Consider the following 26741-nt stretch of genomic DNA (forward strand, 5'->3'; position numbering starts at 1 on the left):
ATAATTTTCTAGATCAATTAAATATCCCTGCACTTTCTGCAGATAATTGCAAACAGATGGATCGACCCATTTCTTATGAAGAAATCGCCAGTCTATATGTTCATTACACTCAGGGTAGGCTCCGGGTCCAGATGGATTTTCTGGAGAATTTTATAAGGCTTTTTCTTCATTAATTATACCGCAGTTACACTTAGTCTTTTTGGATTCTTTCAAATTGCGTAGCTTGCCTCAATCTTTTTATGAAGCTTCTATTTCGCTTATGCTAAAAAGGAACAAGGATCCAGCTGAATGCTCTTCATATAGGCCAATTTCTTTACTCAGTGTTGATACTAAAATTCTTTCTAAAGTTTTGGCTCGTAGGATTGAAAATATTTTACCTCCTATTATTTCTGATAATCAGACTGGATTTATTAAAAACTGACGTTTGATATTTTAATATATGCCGTGTATTAAATGTTACTTACTCTCCTTCTCAGGAGATATCGGAATGTGTGATACCCTTAGATGCTGAGAAGGCCTTTGATCAGGTTGAATGGAATTATTCATTTAAAACCTTAGAAAATTTTAATTTTGGACCAGATTTTATTCAATGGATTAAATTACTTTATTTACCTCCTTCTGCTCGGGTTCTTACTAACTTTCAAAATTCCAAACCATTTAAACTTCACCGCGGAACTAGACAAGGTTGTCCGTTGAGTCCTTTGCTTTTTGATCTAGCTTAAGAACCCCTTGCCATTGCTTTTCAAGAATCTAATGATATCTGTGGTATTTTAAGGAGAGGCATCACCCACAAAATCTCACTTTACGCTGATGATATATTGCTTTTTATCTCTAATGTTGAGACCTCGTTACCTTGTGTACTTTCTTTACTCTCCCGTTTTAGCCAGTTTTCAGGATATAAACTGAACCTACATAAGAGTGAATTATTTCATTTAAATAATTTGGTATCAATTAATACTAATCTCTCTTTTAAAATTGCAAGGAATCAATTTACTTATTTGGGTGTAATAATCACTAAGAATTACGAACACCTGTTTAAAGAAAACTTTCTTACTTTATTGAACCATGTAAAAGAGATATTATTAAATTGGTCACCTCTTTCAATATCGTTGACTGGATGAATTAATTCTATTAAAATGAATATTCTACCTAAATTTATGTATCTTTTTCAGGCTTTACCCGTTTTTATTCCTAAACCACTTTTTGACTCTCTTGAATCTATTTTATCCTACTATATATGGAAAAATAAACGTCCTCATCTTCAAAAACCTAAGAAGTCTGGAGGTTTAGCCTTATCTTATTTTAGGTTTTATTACGGGGCGGTTAATATATGATATCTTATGTTTTGGCTATATTACGGTATAGTAATCCTGTAGACAGTCCGGTATGGGTTTATTTAGAAGCTAACTCTGTTAATAAATTTTTTATTATTTCTCTTCTTGGATCCTCACATCATTTATTTGTAAGTAAACTAACTGATAATTTAATAGTTAAACATACTCTGAGGATCTAGATACAGTTCAGAAAACATTTTGGTTTATTGAGATTTTCCCTTTCTAGTCCCATTTATTCTAATTTTTTAAACCCTCCACAACTGTTTTAGTTTTTAAAGAATGGGACAGGTTGGGTATTAAATGTTTTTGGCATCTGTTTGTTGAAGGAAATCTTTTTTCATTTGAGCAATTGTCTGCTAAATATAACTTACCCAAAACTCACTTTTTCAGATATCTACAAATCAGAGACTTCCTAAGATCTCAATTATGCACATTTCCTATAAGCTCAGATAAGAACTTACGAGATGTAATTTTTAATTTGACGCCTTTTCATAATGGTTCAATGTCTAATATTTATGGTATATTACTGGAGACAAGGAATGTTCCTTTAGACAAAATTAAGAATCTCTGGGAACAAGATTTACAGGTATCAATATCTGAGGAAAGTTGGAATGAAATTTTGAAACTTCACCGCTTGCTTGCCATTCCCTCATACGATTTAAGGTGGTACATAGGGTCCATATGACGAAAGATAAGCTATCTTGTTTTTATTCAGATATATCTCCCTACTGTGACAGAGGTAATAATGGAGGAGCTTCATTATTTCATATGTTTTGGACTTGTCCATGTCTTGAAAAATATTGGAAGGAAGTTTTTCAACCTTTTTTTTTTACTTTTCAAAGTCAATTTTAAACCTAATCCTCTGACGGCCCTATTCGGTATTGTTGCAGGACAAGATATCAAGCTGAAAACATCTGATTTACATATTTTGGCCTTTAGCTGTCTTATAGCTAGGAGGGTGCTTTTGTTTCAATGGAAAGATGTTTCTCCTCCTACTCATGCTCAATGGTTATGCAACATTATGTCATGCTTAGATTTAGAGAAGATTTGTTGTTCAATTTCTGAATCTCGTCAAGGCTTTCAAACATTGTGAGGACCTTTTCCGAAATATTTTCAAAACTTTCAAAACCCTCAATTCGTTGTTTAAATTTAGCTGTTGGCTATTATTAATTTTTATTATACGAGAAGGTATTTTATCTTGTGTTCTTCTTAATAAACAGCGTCGGTCCTGGTAGGGGTTAGATTTTTTTTTGTAATAAATTAGTATATTTCAATATAACTTTGACCAACCTACATGAATACAGGGTAATGAGATTGTTATTATGAATAGTTATAATGTAATTGGTAGATTTTTTTACCTTTATATATACTTTCTTATACTCTGTATTCTTCTATGTAAAAACTAATAAAACTATTGAAAGAGAAAATAGTCAACACCTTTATTCCTTCTACTGCAGTGCATGACAAAACACTTCCCTACACAATATTCAGACTGCCACTTCTTTGCCCGTTCTTCCAATCTGTCCAGGTCTTTCCACAGACTCACTGCTTCCTCAACAATGCCCGCCTGTCCACCTATCTGTATATGATCTGCAAACCTGGCCATAAAGCCATCAATTCCATCAATGCAAATTACTGACATATTATGTGAAAAGAAACAGTCCAAATACTGACCCTTATGGAAAACTATTAACCCACAACAGCCAACCAGAAATGGCCCTCTTTATTACCACTCTTTGTCTCCTGCTAGTCAACCAATTTCTATACATGCTGATATCTTCTCTGTAATAGCATGGGCTCCTATCTTGCTAAGCAGCCTCATATGTGGCACCCAGTCAAAGCTCTCTTGATAATCCAAGTAAACAACATCGACTGACTCTCTTTTGTCTATCCTGCCTGTTATTTCCTCAAAGAATTCCAACAGATTTACCAGGCAAGATATCCCCCTTAGGAAAGAATGCTGACTTTGGCCAATTTTACCCTGTCACTCCAAGTACCCTGAAACTTCATTCTTATTAATGGACTCTAACATCTTCCATAGAACATAGAACATAGAATAGTACTGCACAGTGCAGGCCCTTCGGCCCACAATGTTGCGTCGACCCTTAAAATCTGCCTCCCATATAACACCCCCACCTTAAATTCCTCCATATACCTGTCTAGCAGTCTCTTAAATTTCACTAGTGCATCTGCCTCTCTGAGTAAAAAACCTCCCTCTAATATCCCCCTGGAACTTCCCACCCCTTACCTTAAAGCCATGTCCTCTTGTATTGAGCAGTGGTGCCCTGGGGAAGAGGCACTGGCTGTCACACTCTATCTATTCCTCTTAATATCTTGTATATCACTATCATGTCTCCTCTCACCCTTCTTCTCTCCAAAGAGTAAAGCCCTAGCTCCCTTAATCTCTGATCATAATGCATACTCTCTAAACCAGGCAGCAACCTGGTAAATCTCCTCTGTAACCTTTCCAATGCTTCCACATCTTTCCTAATGTGAGATGACCAGAACTGGACACAGTACTCCAATTGTGGCCTAACCAGAGTTTTATAGAGCTGCATCGTTACATCGCGACTCTTAAACACTATCCCTGGACTTATGAAAACTAACATCCCATAAGCTTTCTTAACTACCCTATCTACCTGTGAGGCAACGTCCAGGGATCTGTGGACATGTACCCCCAGATCCCTCTGCTCCTCCACACTACCAAGTATCCTGCCATTTACTTTGTACTCTGCCTTGTAGTTTGTCCTTCCAAAGTGTACCACCTCACACTTCCCTGGGTTGAACTCCATCTGCCACTTCTCAGCCCACTTCTGCATCCTATCAATGCCTCTCTGCAATCTTCGACAATCTTCTACACTATCCACAACACCACCAACCTTTGTGTCATCTGTAAACTTGCCAACCCACCCCTCTACCCCCACATCCAGGTCGTTAATAAAAATCACGAAAAGTAGAGGTCCCAGAACCGATCCTTGTAGGACACCACTAGTCACAACCCTCCAATCCAATTGTACTCCCTCCACCATGACCCTCTACTTTCTGCAGGCAAGCCAGTTCTGAATCCACCTGGCCAAGCTTCACTGGATCCCATGCCTCTGACTTTCTGAATAAGCCTACAGTGTGGAACCTTGTCAAATGCCTTACTAAAATCCATGTAGATCACATCCACTTGCACTACCCTCATCTTCCTAACCACTAAAGTCAGGCTAACTGGTCTATAATTTCCTTTTTTCTGCGTCCCTCCCTTCTTAAAGAGTGGAGCAACATTTGCAATTTTCCTGTCCTTTGGAACCATTCCAAATCTTCGACTTGCTTTGTCAGTCATAGTTGCCTCATCCTCATTTTCAAATACTTCTTTGTCATTGGGATGTATCTATCCTGCCCTTTCTGAATTGCCCCCCAAAACTCCAGCCATTGCTTTTGCTCTCTCATGCCCCTGTAATTCTCTTTATTCCATTGTAATACTGATACATCTGACTTGAACTTCTCCCCCTCAAATTGCAGGGTAAATTCTATCATATTATGATAACTGTCTCCTAAGATTTCCTTCATCTTAAGTCCCCTAATCAAACCTGAGTCATTACACAACATCCATTCCAGAATTGCCTTTCTCCTAGTGGGATAAATCATAAGCTGCTCTAAAAAAAACACCTTGTAGGCATTCTACAAATTCCCTCTCTGCGATCTAGCACCAACCTGATTTTCCAAATCTACTTGCATATTGAAATCCACCCATGACTATCCTGACATTGCCCTTATTGCATGTCTTTCAATTTCCATTGAAATTTATATCGCACATCCTGGAAACTGTTCGGGACCCTGTATATAACTCCCATTTGTGGTCGTATTTATAAACTATGCATATAGTCTATGTTTAACTAGAAATCCTTCAGTTTGTAGGCACAGGATAGTACTGTAAATAATTAGAATAAAAATTCATTCTTCATCACTGACACTTAAAGCACAACATAGTTGTGGCTGTGCAATGCAATTCATTTCTGAGATTTAGTCTTGTTGAATTCAACAGTGAGTAGCCACTGTTAGTGCCGGTGACTGTGAATTTACGTTTACACCCATTATTTCCATTACATTGGGTTCTTAAGAAGATATGTTCGCCTTCATTGGTCAGCCAATCAAATCCAAGAGCTGCGATGTAATGTTGCTGCTCTTTAAAACTCTGATTAGACCAGACTTGGAACATTGTGTTCAGTTCTGCTTGCCTCATCATAGGAAAGATGTGGAAGTTTCAAAGAGGATGCAGCGGAGATTTATCAGGATGCTGTCTGGAATTGGAGAGCCAGTCCTGTGAGGATAGTTTGAGTGAGCTTGGATCAAAGCAGGAACAGAGGTGAATTGACAGAGATGGACAAGATTGTAAGAGGCATAGATAAACTGGACATCCAGAGAATTTTTTTTCTCAGGGTGGAAATGGGTACTATGAGGGGGCACAATTTTAAAGTGATTTGAGGAAAATATATGGGATCTCTTAAAAGGAAGATTTTTATACAGAGATAGATGGATGCATGGAAAGCCCTGCCAGGTGGTAGAGGCAGCTACATTAGGGCCCTTTAAGAGACTCTGAGAATGACAGATAGATAATTGAAAAATAGAGGGCTATGTTGGAGGGAAGGGTTAGAATAACCTTAGAGGAAGTTGACATATCAGCACAACATCAAGGACCATAAGGCCTGTATTGTGCTGTAATGTTCTACTTAATTTTGCAGCTTGGGAAAAATACTCACTCAGGACAACAAGGGCTTTTCAGGGCTTTAATTCCTTTACCTGTTTTAGATGCTTTAATGCAGAAAGGGGGTATCAAAATAAAAGCAACAAAATTAATTAAAAAAACACAGTTCCTGCTGTTACAATCTCAGCTTAATTTCAGTCCACAGATTTGTGTATCAACTAGTTACGTACACAGTATGAAAATAAATAAATCAAAATATGCAAAACCAATACGGTAGCGGCAATTCTAAAAAAATTACAAACTACATTCGAATCCCACCAACCCTGGTCTTTATACACAACATCAAAAATATGAATAAATACATCTCATCTTAACTAAGAGGTATACTCAGTTTGGCACACATATGCTTAACTTCCAATTATGCATAGACTAGACCTGAAACGGATTTCCCTCGCTCATGCTACATGAACAGAGATTAACGCATTCACGTTACACCGTTACGTTCACATTCAGTCATGAAACAATAAAATAAGACAATAACAAACTTTTCAAATATGTTGCCTTGTAGTTAGATTACTAGAAAGACTAACCTACTAGGCCGATAAGGAACTTCACGCAACCACGCTATCCAGCACTGATATCATACTTGTGAAAATCTAAAGCATTCACATGTAAAACATGTCTAATTACCAATATTCTTGACTTACGAATATGCCTAAATTAATTTACATGAATATTATCAAACATTATTCACCTTTTCTCACCATACCTGGGGAAAGCAGCTGCCAATATCGATGTTTGTCTTTCTAGAAAATTGTAACTCCTCTTTCTACTCCGCATGTGCATAATAACATTACCGTTTTCTCTTAAAGGTGCAGGCAACTATTTAGCATTAAACAGGGTGAATACATACGTGCTCTTTAACAATAAAAAAGAATATCTAATGGTCACCTGGTTACATTAACCTGTATGCTAATACATTTATTATAACTTGTAAGTTTTAAGATTAGGTCATATTAAGACAACGTTTGGAATTCTGCTTTCAGATAACTAAGAGACAAGTTTTATTGTCAGCCCGTGATGTGGTGAGTGACAGACATGATGGCACATTTGCTCTGTTACTGAACTCCACATGGTACCACACAGAGTTCATTGGGAGATTCCAACTCATTGGATTAGTTGGGAATGAGCTAATAGGCAGAGTAAGTCCAATTATTCATTGTTTACCCAGATAACTTATTAAAAAAGAAGGTTAGTCTTTCTTCTTTTCAACTTTTTATCAAAGTTCAAAGTAAATTTACGATCAAAGTATGTATGTATCACCAAATACTACCCTAGGATTCATTTTCTTGCAGGTATTCATGGTAGAACAAAGAAATACAATAGAATCAATTTAAAACTACGCACAAACAGAGAACGACAGTCTATGTACCAAAGAAGACAAATCATGCAAACAATGCAAATACAAAAGAAAACAAAATAAAAATAATAATGAGAACATGACTATAGAGTCCTTGCAAGTGAGTTTATAGGTTGTGGAATCAGTTCAGTGTTGGTTCAGGAGCCTGATGATTGAAGGGTAACGACTGTTCCTGAACCTGGTGGTGTGGGACCTCATGGCAGGAGCGAGAAGAGAGCGTGGCCTAGGCGATGAGGGTTCTTGATGATGATGCTGCTTTCTTGTGGCAGCATTCCATGTAAACACACTTAGTGGTTTATAAACCAATCTTAACAGGTTTCTAAATGATTGAAAATCAGAGATTTTTAAAAGCTTATACAAGGCCTTGGCAGCATTGACAGAAGGCATATCCTTGCTTCCTGTCAAAGCATTTTAGGATATTCTTCTGTGGATGGGGGTGTGGAGACAGTGAGAGGTGCTTGTACCCCGTCTATTTCTGAAACGTACTGCACAACAGTATGATCACTTTTGCTTATCTCAATTATTGTAGACCTCAGTCATTATGAGCTACAGTTAGAAGCATAACATCTTTAATTGCAAGTGAATAGTTATTGAATGACATTGATTGAAGCGAGCAGCAATTTCAGTTTTCCACTGGATTACTTTGAAACATGAATAAAAGTTGAAAATAAGAAATGGCATTAAATAATCAATCCACAGTACAATCACAGTTTGAACAGAATATAGGGTAGGTTGTGGTGGGATATTTAGAACGATGAGCAAAAGTTTGGTAACATTAACAAGGTATATTTAATACACAGCTGATCTCTGGGTGTAGCTGCAAGAATGAAGTTATTAGTGAGTATATAATCCCATTTTAGTAACCTGCAATCACATTTGTATGTGTTTGATAGTGAGGCTACATGAATTCTATTCAGAGCTTATTTTTTACTACTAGATAATTATGCCTTAGGTCTTCACATCCTGTCTTCATATCCTCTCTTCAGGAAAACTTCTCAGAGCATATATTTCTGAAGTATGGTGAAACAAAACTACAATAACTTCCCCTTGAAGTTGCACATAAGGCTGCAACAAGAAAATGTGATGTTATTTCCTTAAAGTAGCTGAACATGTATTCATTTGTGGACTGCAGTAGAAGTCAGTTAACCACCCTGAGTAAAAACTTGCAAAAAATATTACAGTTACCTGAACAAGAGGAAATCTGCAGATGCTGGAAATCCAAGCATAACACAAAAACTGCTGGAGGAACTCAGCAGGCCAGACAGCATCTATGGGCTTCGGCCCAAAATGTCAACTGTACTTTTCTCCACAGATGCTACCTGGCCTGCTGAGTTCCTCCAGCATTTAGTGTGTGATACCATTACCCGATTTGGCTTTCTCTTTTGAAGATGAAAAGACAAAGAATTTTCAAACACAAGAAAATCTGCAGATGCTGAAAATCCAAAGCAGCCAACACAAAATGTTGGAGGAAATCTGTAGGCTAGCCATTTGTGTGTGAAGCAAAGAATATTGTTTTGCTTCCCTTAACTTTCTGCTAAAAATATTGAGGCTGTATTTTTATGGTTTTCCAAAACTGAAAAGATATTTTATCTGAGAATTATGTCACAAGTTCCTTACTGTCATACTCATTAAACATTCTGTCCCACACAGACATTTTGGCTGCCACAAATATATTTTAGTTGAACACAATTCAGTATTTTGCAACTACCAACAAGCTGACTAAGTGATTATTACTTTGAGAATGTAATAATTACCCATGTTTAATAACCTATTTTGCAACCTCGGCAAAATAGTGGATGAGTCCTCAGGATTCATTTTATTTCAGGGCGGTAGTATCCAGATCTGTCTCAGTACTAAGTTCATATCAAACTTTTCTTAATTCCGCTTCTGCAACAATAAACATTAGTAAATGCAAGCATATTAATTTATAGCTATTTCTTAATTTTAAGTGAAAGTTCTGGAAAAGGATCCTTAGAGTCATGATTTGCATTTTCATTTTTGTATTCTCTGAAATGAACCTGTCCATGAACCTTCTGAGACTGCAGTTGAGAGAGTGAATAGTTTCAAGTTCTTCAGTATAGACATCACCGAAGATCTCGCCTGGACTCTATACACCAGCTGTGTGGCAAAGAAAGCACAGCAGCATCTCTTCCGCCTCAGGCAACTGAAGAAGTTCACCATGAGCCCCCAAATCCTCAAGACTTTCTTCAAGGGCATTGAGAGCATCCTGACTGGCTGTATCACCACCTGGTATGGGAGCTGCACCAACCTTGATCGCTGGGCGCTACAGAGAGTGGTGCGGACAGACCAGCGCATCTGTGGATGTGAACTTCCCTCCATTGAGGACATTTACAGCAGGAGGAGCGTAAAGAAGTCCTGGCAGATCATAAGAGACACACATCAAAGTTGCTGGTGAACGCAGCAGGCCAGGCAGCATCTCTAGGAAGAGGTACAGTCAACGTTTCAGGCCGAGACCCTTCTGTCTCAGCCTGAAACGTCGACTGTACCGCTTCCTAGAGATGCTGCCTGGCCTGCTGCGTTCACCAGCAACTTTGACGTATGTTGCTTGAATTTCCAGCATCTGCAGAATTCCTCGTGTTTGTGAGATCATAAGAGATGCCAGTCACCCCAACCATACACTGTTTCAGCTGCTTCCATCTGGCAAATGGTACCACAGCATTAAAGCCAGGACCAACAGGCTGCGGGCCAGCTTCTTTTCACAAGCCATTAGACTTATAAATTCACACATTGCGATGGAGTTATAATGCAAAGATTTTTACTCCCTCACATTGTGGGATGGATGTAAGACTTAAATAAGTTCTAATCCAGTTCAATACAGTGCAATACATGAAATTACTACAGTACTGTGCAAATGTCTTAGGCACCATAGCTATATGTTTGTGCCTAAGACTTTTGCACAGTACTGTCAGTGCTACAGTTCATAATACCATAGTACTTACACGGCACAATGATCTGTTTCATAGAAATTTATGTCATTAGGTTACATATTGCTAAACAAGTAAATATAATCCTTGCCAAGATACATGAATGAAGATTATCTTTAATGTTGCTTTGTGATATTTTATCACAACTTCACCATTTGTGGAAGCTTGAACAGACTACTGATGAAACAATACGTCAATTGTGAATATTCAAAGATTTTTTTTAAATTACCTCGAAGAATTGAGTGTGGGCAGTTTAGAGGTAAGTTGCCATTAGACGCTATTACAGTTTGGGGTGTCAGGGTTCAGAGTTCAGTTCTGATGCATCTGAAAGGTGTTTGCATGTCTTGCCCGTAAACCATGGGGGTTTCCTAACTAAAGTGTACTATCAAGGGATTAAAAAGTACTGAAAAATAACATCTGCATTAAGTGACACATTTGCCAAAGACTGAGAAGAATGTCCAAGAGGGAAAAAAGCAAGTACCTCTTCTTTCTCCAACTTCACTCTTCACCTCACTGATTCATTTGTTACACCAAACTTTGAGACTTACTGTATTCAGCATATTCACTACTAAATAGAGCTCAAGGCAAACTGTTGTTGGATCTGGTGATATTAATCCAGAGGTACTTCAGAAGTCAAGAATGAAGCACGCATTTTGTAATTATAGCTGTTTTATTAGGTGTTCATAATAATAAAAAATAACAGGAGCCAGCGCACTTTACTGAGAGAATGCAAAATGGGAGAACAAAGTAAAAAAAACAAAGAACAAAGAAGTTGTAGTCATCTTATATTAAAACTCTTGTTAACTAGGGAAATAAAGCACATTCCAATGATACGAGATAACCAATAAAATAGTCAGGTTAGGAGGTGTGACTCAGGCTGCAGAGAAATTCTTAGAAGATACAGAATTTGCTGCATTACAATACTGAAAATTCACTGAACACATACAGATATATAAGTGATTAAATAAAAATAAAGGAAAGTTAAACTACCAGAAAAATAAAAATTTTATTCTCTAATACAACACTATAGTAATCAATAATCTGTTGTACCTCAATGGAAACTCATCTTGCTATGACACAATGGAAGTACATTGGGAAGTCCAAAAGGGTCTCGAGGTTTATAACTAATATTCACACGTGGCCAAGTGGTTAAGGCGTCGGTCTAGTGATCTGAAGGTCGCTAGTTCCAGCCTCAGCTGAGGCAGCATGTTGTGTCCTTGAGCAAGGCACTTAACCACACATTGCTCTGCAACGACACCCATGCCAAGCTGTATGGGTCCTAGTGTCCTTCCCTTGGACAACATCAGTGGCGTGGAGAGAGGAGACTTGCAGCATGGGCAACTGCCGGTCTTCCATACAACCTTGCCCAGGCCTCAGTCGACATCAAAATCGATGGACAGCCGAAGAAGAAGAAGTATGCGTCTACTTTTTTCTGTAATTAATGGCAGCCACCGACATAATGGTGAAGGAATACAGCTAATAAACACTAATAGTGATTGCACAGCTAGAGTGCATAACAAATATATTTTACCTAACTTGTACCTTGACAACAAATGTTAATTTCATTTTTATCTCAGATGTAGCAGAAAAAGATTTAGTGAGTCAATCTTTAGAATTTCCTAAAACTACTGGTTTCCCATCCACTTGGTTAAAGAATGATGTAATTTTGCAAACAATTACAGATGTGTAAAGATTCAAGGATTCAAAGTATATTTATAACCAAAGTATGCATATGGAATATAACTCTGAGATTCATCCACCCACAGGCAGCCATGAAGCAAAGATACACTATGGAACCCGTTCAAGAAAACATCAAACAGCCCACGCGAGAGAAAAGAACAAATTTTGCAAACGTCAAAGGCAAGCTGACAACATATAGAATATCAAACATCAAACTAGGAGTCCAGAAATATTCAGTTTAGTTCAGTTCAGCACCATGTTGTTAGCCCACTGCAGGCCTCAGGGCAAAGCATCCTTCGCTGAAGTGCCATCTTGAAGAACAGTAACATATCTACAAAGTTATTGCTTTGTTGAAACTAATACTGTTTTCTCAGTACTGGGATATCCTAGCTTTAATTGATTTTGTTACTTAAGAAAGCCTAGCAAAAGGACAAGATACAGTACTTGCAGCATTAATGAACCGAGCTGTTGTGCGATATTTGTGAGACAAGAGATCCAGTAATAACGTTCATTGTGCCCTTAATACGACAAGGGAGTTCTAAGCTCAAATAGTACAGTAGGATCACAATCAGTTTAGTTCAGACCTGAGTCAAGGTAATCAAATTGTAAGGAAAGAAATGGAGGTTTTTGCTCAATGTACTGATGAAAGTTTCAATTTTACGAAGTGTTCATCTGCAAGGCAAAAGTGGCTTAGAATCAGAATCAGCTTTAATATAACTGGCATACGCCATGAAATTTCTTGCTTTGTGACAGGAGTACATTGCAACGCATACTAGTTTTAAAACTATAACTTACAATAATAAATGTATTCAGTATATAAATTAAATTAAGTAAGCAGAGCAAAAAAATAGAGCTAGTGTTCATGGGCACCTGCACTCAGCGTCAGTGAGACGAAAGAGCTGATTGTGGAATTTAGGAAGGGTAAGACGAAGGAACACATACCAATCCTCATAGAGAGACCAGAAGTGGAGAGACTGAGCAGTTTCAAGTCCCTGGGTGTCAAGATCTCTGAGGATCTACCCAACATATTGATGTACTTAGTTATAAAGAAGGCAAGACAGCGGCTATACTTCATTAGGAGTTTAAGGAGATTTGGCATGTCAACAAATACACTCAAAAACTTCTATAGTTGTACCCTGGAGAGCATTCTGACAGGCTGTATCACTGTCTGGTATGGAGGGGCTACTGCACAGGACTGAAAGAAGCTGCAGAGGGTTGTAAATTTAGTCAGCTCCATCTTGGGTACTAGCCTACAAAGTACCCAGTACATCTTCAGGGAGCAGTGTCTCCGAAAGGCAACGTCCATTAATAAGGACCCCCAGCACCCAGGGCATGCCCTTTTCTCACTGTTATCATCAGGTAGGAGGTACAGAAGTCTGAAGGCACACACTCAGTGATTCAGGAACAGCTTCTTCCCCTCTGCCATCCGATTCCTAAATGGACATTGAATCTTTGGACACTACCTCACTTTTTTAAATATACAGTATTTCTGTTTTTGCATGTTTTTTAACCTATTCAATATACATATACTGTAGTTGATTTACTTGTTTATTTATTATTATTATTATTATTATTACTTTTTTTTCACTCTGCTAGATTATGTATTGCATTGAACTGCTGCTGCTAAGTTAACAAATTTCACGTCACACGCCGGTGATGATAAACCTGATTCTGATCATCCATTAAGAAATCTGATGGTGAAGGGGAAAAAGCTATTTCTGAAATGTTTAGTGTGTGTACCTTGTTCTTGATGGTAGCTGTGAGAACAGGTCATGCCCTGGATGATGGGGATCCTTAATGATGGATGCCAACTTTTTGAGGCATTGCTTTTTGAAGGAATCCTGAGTGCTGCGGAGGCTAGAGGTCATGATGGAGCTAGCTGAGTTTACAACTTTCTGCAGCTTTTTACGGTCCTGTGCAGTGACCCCCTCCATAGCAGATGGCCATGCAAGCAGCAAGAATGTTCTCCATAGTACACCCGTACAAAAATTTGTGAGAGCCTTTGCTGACAATCCAAGTTTCCTCAAACACCTCATGAAATTTAGCCACTGCTGTGCCTTCTTTGTAATTGCATCAATAAGTTGGACCCAGGAAAGATCTTCAGAGATGTTGGTACCCACAAACCTGAGGCTGCTCACCCTTTCCACTGCTAATCCCTTGATGAGCACAGGTGTGTGTTCCCTCGAACTCCCCTTCCTGAGGTCCACAGTCAATTCCTTTGTCTTACTGACATTGAAAGCAAGGTTTTTATTGCGACACCACTCAACCTCAACTGAAGCTGGTCTAATGTCACTTGTGTTTGCCTCTTGTCACCATCTGAATGTAATGCCCTGGTTCATATTTTTACTGTTATGCTGTATGTATTTCATTCTGTGCTGTTCTGTACCTCATTTTGGCAGTTCTGTGAGAGCTGCTTGCTTTCAGCTTATGTCTGGGTTATTGTTGAAGATAAGAGATGAGGAGAAATGTGTGCCATCCAATCAGGATGGTTGAACTGAACGGGAGGTTTCTCTGGTGAGGGATACTAAGGTTGGGCTTTGGGTTTTTTGTTTGGTTTGAGAGGAGATGAAGTGAGAAGATGCTGGAGAGAAGAGGTCGTAGGATTTGACGTGGAGCAGGACCATGATTCGATGAAGCCCGGGGTGAGGTCAGTTAAGGATCGGTGACTTGGAGAAACTGTGAGCTCCAACTTGTGCACATGAGACTGCTTCATGAAAATGGACCCTTTTCTTTTTTCTGTTCTTTTCTTTACTAATCCTTTAGTCAAATTAGGAATTATAAAGATAAACCTTTTTAATTGTATCTGGTGTACCGTCTGTTATTTCATGGCACTAATTTATAACGGGGTAGGGAATTACACAGCATCCACACAAACTGGATGTTTGGGATGAGATCGCACCTCAATCTCACAAGTTTGGTGGGGCCAGAGATTACCTTCCCTAGACTTACACAGCTGAGGAAACCTGGGTGTTTCATGAAATTCTACCAACAATATTTGTGTCGTCAGAAAATTTATAGATGGTGTTTGAGCTGATCATAGCCACACAATCGTGGGTGTAGGGAGAGTAGAGCAGTGGACTAAACATGCATCCTTAGCTGACCTAAGACTGGATATCAGACAATTAATCTAAATATACAGGGGGAGTAGAAAGTAAAGGAACTAACCTGTGGATATCACCATTTACATTGTCTGCATGCTATCACCAGTGGATACATAGATCAGGTAAAAACCAATCAGTGAAAAACACGAGGCACTGCAATCATAGAGGGAAGTTACACAATTGTAGAAGATGATCAAATAAGCAAACGTGAAAGATGCTCCAAGAGAATTGAATAATAGAAGACCAGCTGGATAAGAAGAAGAAGAGAAGAAAGCCCTTAACTCCGAGTGGAGTCATTGGGACACCGCCATGACAGCGCTTTTTTTAGCAGGCTTTCTTATTTTTACAAGGCCGAGTTGCTAGCTCGACGCTCAACCCAACACGGATGGAAAGCATGCAAGGGAGCCAGCTGGATTCGAACTCTGGAGCCTTCGCCCCGAAGTCCGACGCTGATGCCACTACACCACCAGCCGGCTGACTAGCTGGATAAAGTTGGTTCATAATTTTTGAAATGTGAAGATGGTATCTTCTTGACAATTTCTGAGAAAAAATATAGTTGAAGATGAAGAGATAGCTCGTAAAAATGTAAGAATCTTAGGTGGGTTCTGAGGAATCGGGTATTGATATTGAGGGGAAGAATGTCTGAAAATTGTGACTCATTTCACATCCCATTTTAACGTCATTAGTCAGGGAAACTGGACTGAGAGACCTTTGGTAACAATGTTAATCCAGGAAAAGCAGACTGATGATATAGATTATACTGTTATACTTTTTGCATTTTATCTTGTGTCATAAATGCACTTTATTATTTGTTTTATTTATTGACGGTAATATTACTTTGTGTTATCTGTATGAGTTATATGTACCGTGCTGTACCTGTGCACCTTGATCTGAAGGAACGTTGTCTCATTTGTAGTGTGGTTAAATGACAATAAACTAAACTTAAACTTGAACGTGGATAACTAAACAGCAGGTGATTCCCCTGCACCATTTTTCTAACTATCTCCAATTTCTTTTGAATTTAAATGAAAACTTCCTCTTCTGAAGAAGCCTATGACAATTATTCTGGAGCTCTAAGACGGTGACAGATGGAAACAGTAATCATTTAAAAATAATTGACTTTTTTTTCGTCTTCATATCCATCAAAATACTTCCTTAAAAGAAAATAGCACTTCTTGACCAAAAACAAGAACACTTATTTAAAAGTCACTTGCATGGAGAGAATACTTTAGGGCCTAAGATATAGGAGCAGAATTAAGGCCATTTGGCCCATTGCGTCTGCTCCACCATTTCATCATGACTGATCCATTTTCCTTCTCAGCCCCAATCTCCTGCCTTCACTTTGTACGCTTCATGCCCTGACTAATTAAGAATCTATCAAACTCTGCCTTAAGTATACCCAATGACTTCACCTCCATGGCTGCCTGTGGCAACAAATTCCACAGATTCAGCACACTCTAGCTAAAGAAATTCCTCCTCATCTGCGTTCATGATGGACATCCCTCTGTTCTGAGGTTGAGTCCCCTGGTCTTAGACTCCCCGACCATAGGAAATATCATATGAAAAGCCTTTCAATCACAGAACCATTGTTGTGAATCTCCTTTGAACCCTTTCAAATGTCAACACATCCTTTCTTGGATAAGGGGCGGGAGGAGAAGATGGCAGTGCGACGCAGTGCGCTTGGCCTCTCCGGTGATGAACATCTGTTATCTGTCAAGTAGGATGCCGTGCACAATTCTGATTTGATGGAGACAGATGTGAGAGCACGGAGGAACATCTGGTGAAACTTCTGAAATGCCTGTTTCGCTGCCATCGCTCCTGTGTGATCCGAAAGGCCCCAAATCCTTGGCTTTGCCTGTTGCTTGGCGGCCGGGGCTGGAGTTGAAGTGCTCGGCAGAGATGGTGCTCGGTGCTCGGTGTCGGTGGGCTGGTCGGAGGCGCCAAGTTTTCGGACGGACTCAGAGTCGGACTGTGGTCGGGTGCTTCCAGGATGCTGCATCGGCAAGTTTGCGGCGCTGGAAGCTCATGGCAGGGAGAGTTTCTCCCTTCTACCGTCTGCGTGAGATGTTGGGGCTATCGGGACTTTGAGACTTTTTTTTACCGTGCCCATGGTCTGCTCTTATCAAATTACAGTACTGCTTTGCACTGTTTTAACTATACATTATAATTATGTGGTTTTGTCAGTTTTAGTCTTGGTCTGTCTTGTGTTTCTGTGATATCATACTGGAGGAACATTGTATCATTTTTAATGCATGCATTTCTAAATGACAATAAACGAGGACTGAGTGTCCTCATAATCTAATCTAATCTAATCTAAAACTGCTCATCAGTACTCCAAGTGAGGCCTCAGCAGTGCCTTATAAAGCCTCAATATTACTTCCATGCTTTATAATACAGACCTAATATGGGCACGTATTCAGAAATATGAAGAAAATTCTTTTTAGTCTACATGTTACTGCATTGAGTTTTGATGATCTTGAACCCTATCTGTTTAATCCACGCTGAGCATCTTGAAGGTTGTGGCCAAAGAAAGGAATGAGAAAGTGCAGTGAGTACACACACTGCAGAAATTTCAAACTGCTCACTCCATTGAATTGCTGTAGTGCTTGTTGCACAGTCAGTTAAACAATTAGAAAATAAAACAAAAATCATCACATGTAACATACATTTGTATAAGCATTGTACTGTACAAACCTCACTTTCAGTCATCCTCAGGGTATTAGAGCTGAACTGTTTCTCTGGTCTCCTGGCAACTGAAATGAGCATGCAAGGAAAGAACGGAAACCTTTTCCTTCCTATGTTTATATATATATACACACACACATATATATACTTATATATATATACACACACACACACATATATATATATATATATTCTAATCTCTCTCTCTCTCTCTCTCTCGCTCTCTCTCTCTCTATCTCTCTCTGAGATTTCTTTACGTTGCATTGTCAAGGTAAAGAGATTTTTAAAGACTTATGGTTAGCTGCTCTGAGTCCTATGACAGCTGAAAATAAAAAAAAAACACAACAGCAATTTAGTTCAGACAGAAGGCCAAAGCACAAGTCTAGAGATATTTTTTGGATCTTGAACAAATCTGATCTACCATTTTTTGAAAGACTTTGCACTCTTGTTTGTCAATGTTTTCCTGATTTACTAATTTCTGGAAAACTGACTGCCCTCTTCAGAAATGCTTTGAATTAAAATTGTAAACTTGGAATATTCTTTAGAAAATGGCACTGACAACCATGATGACCCTTCATCTTTTTCATCAGGAGCAGTATAGAATATAAACATTGATTAAGGCCCATTTACATGATAATCCCCATACAACTTCACAAATTTAAAGAATAATATTACAATTTTATAGCCTTATAGCTATGTTATACACAATCAAAATTTGCCTGTGCCTTAGCCTAAAAAACAGACATTTTTACCACAAACTCCTTTGTCGAATTTCACTTCAGGATTCACCTGTGAGTCTGTTGGGGTCATCTACTGTATCCAGTGCTCCCAGTGTGGCTTCCTGTATATCGGCAAGACCCGATGTAGATTGGGAGACCTCTTCGCCAAGCACCTATGCTCCGTTCGCCAGAAAAAGCAGGATCTCCCAGTGGCGACCCATTTTAATTGTACTTCCCTTTCTCATTCCGACATGTCAGTCCATGGCCTCCTCTACTGCCACGTTGATGTCACACTCAGGAGCAACTCCTTATATTCCATCTGTGTAGCCTCCAACCTGACAACATGAATATCACTTTCTCTACATTCCAGTAATGCCCCCCGACTCTCCTTCACCATTCCCCATTCCCATTCCCCTCTCTCACCTGATTTCCTTACTTGCCCATCACCTCCCTCTGGTGCTCCTCCCCTTTTCTTTCTTCCATGGCCTTCTGCCCTCTCCTATCACATTCTCCCTTCTCCAGCCCTATATCTTTTTCGCCAATCAGCCTCCCAGCTCCTTACTTCACCTCTCCCCCTCCCACTTTCACCTGTCACCTATTATATTGCATTTCTTCCTCTCCTCCCCCCACCTTCTTACTCTGACTTCTCATCTTTATTCTCCAGTCCTGATGAAGGGTCTTGTATCAAAACACCAACTCTTCTCCATAGATGCTGCCTAGCCTGCTGAGTTCCTCCAGCATTTTTGTGTGTTGTCAAGATTCCTAAGTATGACATTTTAACTAAGATGATTCAATTTACAGTTTAACTTCAAAGTTCAAATTCCAAAATAAACTTATTATCAGAGTACAGAGTATCTCTCTCGACTCTCTGACGGCGGTATCTGAAAAGAGGGTGCTGTCCAAGTAGCATGCCATCTTGGACAATGTCTCCCATCCACTACATAATGTACTAGTTGGGCACAGGAGTACATTCAGCCAGAGACTCGTTCCACCGAGATGCAACACGGAGCGTCATAGGAAGTCATTCCTGCCTGTGGCCATCAAACTTTACAACTCCTCCCTTGGAGGGTCAGACACCCTGAGCCAATAGGCTGGTCCTGGACTTACTTCCTGGCATAATTTACATATTATTATTTAACTATTTATGGTTTTATTACTATTTATTATTTATGGTGCAACTGTAATGAAAACCAATTTCCCCCGGGATCAATAAAGTATGAGTATGACTATGACTAGTATGAGTATGACTAGTATATATGCCACCAGTTGCATCCTTGAGATTTATTTTCTAGAAAACATATTTAATAAATCGAATAATCATAATTGAATCAATGAAAGTCAGCACCAACTTGGGCATTCATCCGGTGTGTAAAAGACAACCAACAGTGCAAATACAAAAAGAAAGAAATAATAATAATGATAAATAAATAATCAATAAATATTGAGGACATGAGATGAAGAGTCCCTGATCATAAGTCCATTGTTTGTGGGAACATTTCAATGATGGGGCAAGTGAAGTTGAGTGAAGTTACCTACTCCCCACTTTCGTTCCAGAACCTGATGAGTAATAACTGATCCTGAAACTCGTGATGTGAGTCCCGAGGCTTCCCGTATCTTCTTTCTGATGGCAGCATCGAGAAGAGAGCAAGACCTGGGTGGTGGGGTTCCCGATGATGAACACTGCTTTCCTGCAACAATGCTTTGTGTAGGTATTCTTATTGCTGGGGAGGGTTTTATCTGTGATGGACTGTGCTGTATTCACTATATTTTGTAGGATTTTCTGTTCAAGGCCAGCGGTGTCTCCATACCAGACTGTCAACTTATAAAACTTATACAAAGTACTGAGAGATCGTTCACAGAGATTTCAACAAATCAAGTATTTTAATTAGAATAAAGCTAAAATAATACTTCAGCAAATGCAAAATCCAGGTAGCCTGACTATCTTACAGATGTCTGCTCACACCTCTTAGAATATCGAGCGTAGAACTGTACAGCACAGTACAGGCTCTTTGGTCCAAGAATTTTTAACCTACTCCAAGGCCTTCTTTCCTACAGGGTCTCCATTTTCTTTTCACCTATGTGCCTATTTAACAGTCTCTTCAATATCCTTCATGTATCTGCCTCTGCCACCAATCCTGGCAGTGCATTCCATGCACATGTCACTCTCTGAGTTAAAAAAAAATACCTCTGATTTCGTCCACCCCCATTGTACCTACATAGTTTTGCGTCAACAATCGACACTGTCTAAGGATTCTGTTGCAGGCAGCTCACAAATGTCGCCATGCTACTGGCACCAACATACTGTAGCATGCCTACAACTCATTAATCTTAACCTCACCTCTTTGGAATGCAAGTGGAAACTGAGCACCCAGAGGGAACAAGTGTAGTCAAGGAGAGAGTGTACAAATGCATCTCAGACAGCGGTGAGAATCAAACCCCCAAACGGTGATCACTGGTGCTGTAAAGTGGTTATGCTAACTGCTATGCCACTGTGCCGTCCTGACTTAACTCTTGTCAATGTTGCAGGTATGCACTTTGATAACACTGATAGAAAATGACATTGCAAAATTTATGTAAATGTAAAATCAAGGCAACTGATATTTGAGACAATTAATAAATTAGAGTCATAGATTTATAGAATGCTACAGTCACAGAAACAGGCCCCTCGGCCCATTTAGTCCTTGTTGAACTATTAATCTGCCTAGTTCCATCAACCTGCACCGGGACCATAGTCCTCCATATCTCTCCCATCCATGTACTGATCCAAATTTCTCTTAAATATTAAAATCAAATCTGTTTCCACCACTTCCAATGGCAGCTTGTTCCACTCTCTCACCACCCTCTGAAAGAAGAATTTTCATCTCATATTCCCCTTAAAAATTTTACTTTTCACCAATGACCCATGTTCTAATATCACTAAACCTCAGTGGTAAAAGCCTGCTTGCAAATACCCTATCTATAGTCCTCATAATTGTGTATACTCTATCAAATCTCCTGTCATTCTTTTACGTTCTAGGTAATAAGGTCTTAACCTCTTCAACCTTTCCCTATAATTCAGGTCTTCAAGTCCTGGCAGCATCTTTGTAAATTTTCTTCCCACTGTTTCAGTCTTCCCTGTTGGTAGGTGACACCGCACACTATGTTCCACAGTTCCACCCATTTAGCCTCAATAGACAAACCTGCCGGTCAGTCCTGTCTGAGCACTGCTGTGACATTTTCCCTGACTAGTAATGCCACCTCTTCCCTTTTAATCCCTCCCACACTATCACATCTAAAGCAACAGAACCCTAGAACATTGAGCTGTCGGTCCTGCTCCTCCTGCAATCAAATTTCACTGATAGCTACAATGCCATAATTCCACATGCTGATCCATGCTCTAGGCTCGTCTGCCTTTTCTACAATACTGCTTGCACTGAAATATACACACACACAGAACATTGGTCCCGCCCTGCTCCATCTTTTGATTCCTGAACCACTCTAATATCTACTCTGACACACTGGTTCCCATTCTCCTGTAGTTCTAGTTTCACATCCTTCTGCCCCATGCAGCACTAACAACCCTTCCCACAAGGATGTTAGACCCCCCCATCCGGTTCAGGTACAAACCATTCCATCCGTACAGGTCCCACCTTCCCTGGAAGAGAGCCTGGTGTTCTTGCATCGCCACTTTCACCAGCTGCTGAACTGTATGATCTTCCTATTTCTGGCCTCACTAGCACACAGCACAGGTAGTGGTCCTGAGATTGCAACCCTGGAATCCTGTCCTTTAACCAAATTACGCACACGCCATTGTCTCCTCGGGAAATGTGGCAGGCAGAACGTCCCAACTGCCCCTGCTCACGTCTTTTGACATCTCCCTCCGGCTATGCAATTCATCATCTCCTTGGGAGCTGTGGTACACGGAATGTACAAACCAATTTAATGTTTAATATGATGAATATCTCTCAAAGTAAATAAACTTTCAATCTATTGTAATCACAAACTGAAATGATTCTGCAGCTGCTGGAAATCCAGAGTAACATATACAAAATTCTGGAGCTCAACAGGCCAGGCAGCATCGTTGGAAAGGAATAAAGGGTGACATTTCAGGCTGAGACCTTTCGCCAGTTCCTGTACTGTTCTAACCTCTAAGAGGTATGAGGAGACAACAATAAGAAAAATAGCCTACCTGATTTTTGAGCTTCACGAGTCCAGATGTAGGGTCTCGGCCCAAAACGTTGACTTTTTATTTAAGGGTATTTAGGGATGGGCAATAAATGGCCAATTGGTCCATAATCTAAGATCGTAAACAATATACTAATTAAATAAAAAGGAGAACATTTTGTTATGGTGAAGTTTGTGTGTCCATTGCCAGTTACTTTTATATTTTCAGGCTATACGGTTTCACTGGAAGCCTAATGCATAACTTAAAGAAAGGTCTTGGCCGGAAATGTCAACAGTACTCTTTTCCATAGATGCCTACCTGGCCTGCTGAGTTCCTCCAGCATTTTGTCTGTGCTGCCTGTAAATGTCAACTATTCATTTCCCTCCATAGACGCTGCCTGACCTGCTGAGTTCCCCAGCATTTTATATGTGTTAATCTATTGTAATATCTTATTTGACAACTGAAATAACAATGCAAAAAAAGCAAAGTCTATAGCAGGCTAAACAAAGATTTTTTTCTCTGCTGGTGTGATATCCAGAAACAAATGCACATATTATATGATTGTATATTGAAAATACTCAATGAACTCCAAAGTGGCAAAAACAAGATTGCTTTAGTTAACTAAACAGCTATTCAGTTTTCCAACTGAGATTCCATGAAGGTTTAGTTAAAAATTAAAGCTCTGAAAATTGGTGAGGTTTTAAATAATCAGAATAGGTTAAGCCTCCATATTGACTAGCTGACTTACCTACTATGTGGTTCAGCCATAATGCTTTAACAAATGTCACCTCACGTATCTGTGTAATTTAAATATGAAGCAATGGAGAGACATCTACTAACCACAAAAAAAATTGCATTACTGGGCAACAACTGAGTATCTCCAGTTGAGCAGTTTAGCAGATTTGAGCATTTAGAGGTGGTAAAAGATCTAAAGGGTCAGGGATTCTTTTACCTATTATAAACAGGAACAGAGAAAAAATCAAATAAAGGTGTAAATTTCAGCTCTGCATTCTTGAGTAAGTCAAGCGTGAAGTGCATTCTAAGTGGGAGCAGCTTGGACTATCAGTGACATCACCACTTAGGGAAGATTTAGGGGAACAATGTGCCAACCCTACACAGCAACAAGGTGTTAAAATCTGTATCCAGTCTCTCTGATAAGACATGAATGCAGCCATTTACCACAATCGCAAACTTCTGGCAAGATCACTGAGGTCTGCCAAAACCTTGCAGCTGACAACAAAGAACAGCAGCTAGTGACCAGCCCAGCGATGTTGTCTTTTGAACAGCAAGTCTACGCAGACAGAAGTAAATGACAGTTAATTACAAATTACATTCTGATCAGGACTATTGGGACCCACGGCTTGAATAACAATCGGAGCCTGAGGCACTCACCTGCTTGTAAAAAGAACATACGGAGACACAAGCTGGGGCACTATTACAAGTTTCAAAACAAGCTGCTGCCACAAGAGCTGATTGGATTACAAAGATTTTTTGGGGGGAGTGCATTCAAATCCTAATTTAAAAGTAAGAATGACCACAGATTGTGGAAAATCAGTAAATTTACGAGAATTTCATGCAAATTACAGGAATTTTTAATACTAAGGTGCCAGCAATAATAAGCAAGGACATTTGCAGATGAAACAAACTTTGAGTAGTATGTATAAATCAAGGATAGCCTGAGGCATCTAGTTGTAAATTCAAGATGGTCAAGCATATTCAAGAAAAACAGGGATTATTGACAAAACTCAGGGGGCCCGCACTGAGAGTTCTGGCCCGCTATAATGTTACGCCAGATTAAGCTGTTTATGTAGAGAAGGCATTTCAGAAATCATAATGTGATGGGAAGATGTCCGTCTTGCTGTCTTCACTGAACAAGTTTTTTTCTACTTTATATTTTAGCAGGATTTTCTCTAAGAACCTGAAAGAGGTAGAAGGTACAAGTGCATCAGGACTCACGCCACCAAGTTCAAGAACAGTTACTACCCTTCAACCATCAGGCTCTTGAACAAAAGGGGATAACTACACTATCTATTTCTGGTGATCCCACAACTGATTGTCTCACTTTACAGACTCTTTATCGTATTTATTGGTATTTATTTATATTTGCATTTGCACAGTTTGTTGTTCATTGCATTGATCCTGTTTACAGTTACTATTCCATAGATGACCAAGGGAAAAAGAATTTCTGGGTTTTATATGGTGACATGTATGCGCTCCGATAATAAATTTTACTTTGAACTTCGACCTAAGAGAGAGAAACTAATATCAACTATATTGGTGTTACAATAGCATGACTGAGGGGCTGGCCAAAGTTGATTGGAAGGGGACACTGGCAGGGATGATGGTAGAGCAGAAATGACTGTATTTTCTCAGAGTAATTCAGAATACACATGACTGACTCATCCCAAAGAAGAGGAAACTTTCCAAAGGGAGGATGAAGGAACCTCAGCTGAAAAGGGAAGTCAATGACACGATAAAAACAAAAGGGATGGTATATAACATAACAAAATTAGCGATAAAATAGAGAATTGGGAAGCTTCTGAAATCCAACAAAAGGCAACAATAAGGACAGAAAACGGAAAATACGAAGGAAAGCTAGCCAATACAATTAAAAACCGCTATGAAAGGTTATTTTACAGATATATAAAGAGTAAAAAAGAGGCAAGGGTGACATTGAACTGCTGGAAAATGATTCTGGTGAGGTAATAATGGGGAAAAAAGAAATAGTGGATGAACTCAATAAATATTTTGTGTCAGTCTTTATGTGAAAGACACAAGCAGCATGATGGAAATCTGAGAAAGTCATGAGGCAGAAGTTAGTCTTGTTACTATTACTAAGGAGAAAATTCTTGGAAAGCTGAAAGGTCTAAAAGTAGATCAGTCACCTGGGCCAGATGGACTCCACCCCAGGGTTCTGAAGGAGGTAGTTGAAGAGATTGTGGAGACATTAACAGTGATCATTCAAGAATCACTAGATTCTGGAATTGTTCTGGTCTGGAAAATTACAAATATTACTCTACTCTTTAAGAAGAGAGGGAGACAAGAGAAAAGAAACTATAGGCCAGCTGGCCTGACTTCAGTTGTTGGAAAGATGTTAGAGTCCATTATTAAGGATGAGATTTCGGGGTACTTGGAGGCACAGGATAAAATAGACTAATGCCTGCATGGATTCCTGAAGAGGAAATCTTGCCTGACAAATCTGTTGGAGTTCTTTGAGGAAGTAAAAGGCAGGATAGACAAAGGGTATGCGGTTGTTGTTTACGTGGATTTTTAGGTTTTTGACAAGGTCCTCACATGCTAAACAAAATAAGAGCCCAGGATATTACAGAAATATAATAGCATGGACAGAAGATTGGCAGAAAGAAAAGAGTGGGAATAAAGGGGGCCTATTCTGATTGGCTTCCAGTAACTAATGTTGTTCCACAGGGGTTGGTGATGTGTCTGCTACTTTTCACATTATGTTTTAATGATCTGTATGAATCAATTGATGGCTTTATGGCCAAATTTGAAGATAATACAAAGTTAGGTGGAGGAGCAGGTGGTGTTGAGGAAGCAGGGAGTCTGTAGAAGGAACTGGACCGTTTAGGGGATTAGGCAAATTATGACTCCTTGTATTAGCCATTTTGCACCCTGGTAGAAAGGGTCTGGCTATCCTCTCAATCTATGCCTCTTGTACACCTAAGAAGCATTGTTATGGACCAATCATCAACCTCAACCAACTCTCATTTGATCTCTTTTTCCTCAAACACCTGTGCGCTCAAATGCACAAACCTACCAACTAGCTCTTCCGGCTGATTTTGGAAGAGCAGCCCAACTGAGCTCCAGGATGTGTAAGTACTAGACTTGAAAATTCATCAAGAACCCCCAACAATATATACTTAGAAGCATAAACTTCATTTTATTGTCATTCTCCTTTGCCTGAGTAGTTCATGAATGCAGTTAAGTTGCTTGAGCAGAAAATTGTAGGCATGGTCACACAATAACAGTCAATTATGTCTACCTGTTCCTTCAAACAGTTATGGC

The sequence above is a fragment of the Mobula birostris genome, chromosome 19 (assembly GCF_030028105.1).
Source record: "Mobula birostris isolate sMobBir1 chromosome 19, sMobBir1.hap1, whole genome shotgun sequence".
In the NCBI taxonomy this organism is placed as follows: Eukaryota; Metazoa; Chordata; class Chondrichthyes; order Myliobatiformes; family Myliobatidae; genus Mobula; species Mobula birostris.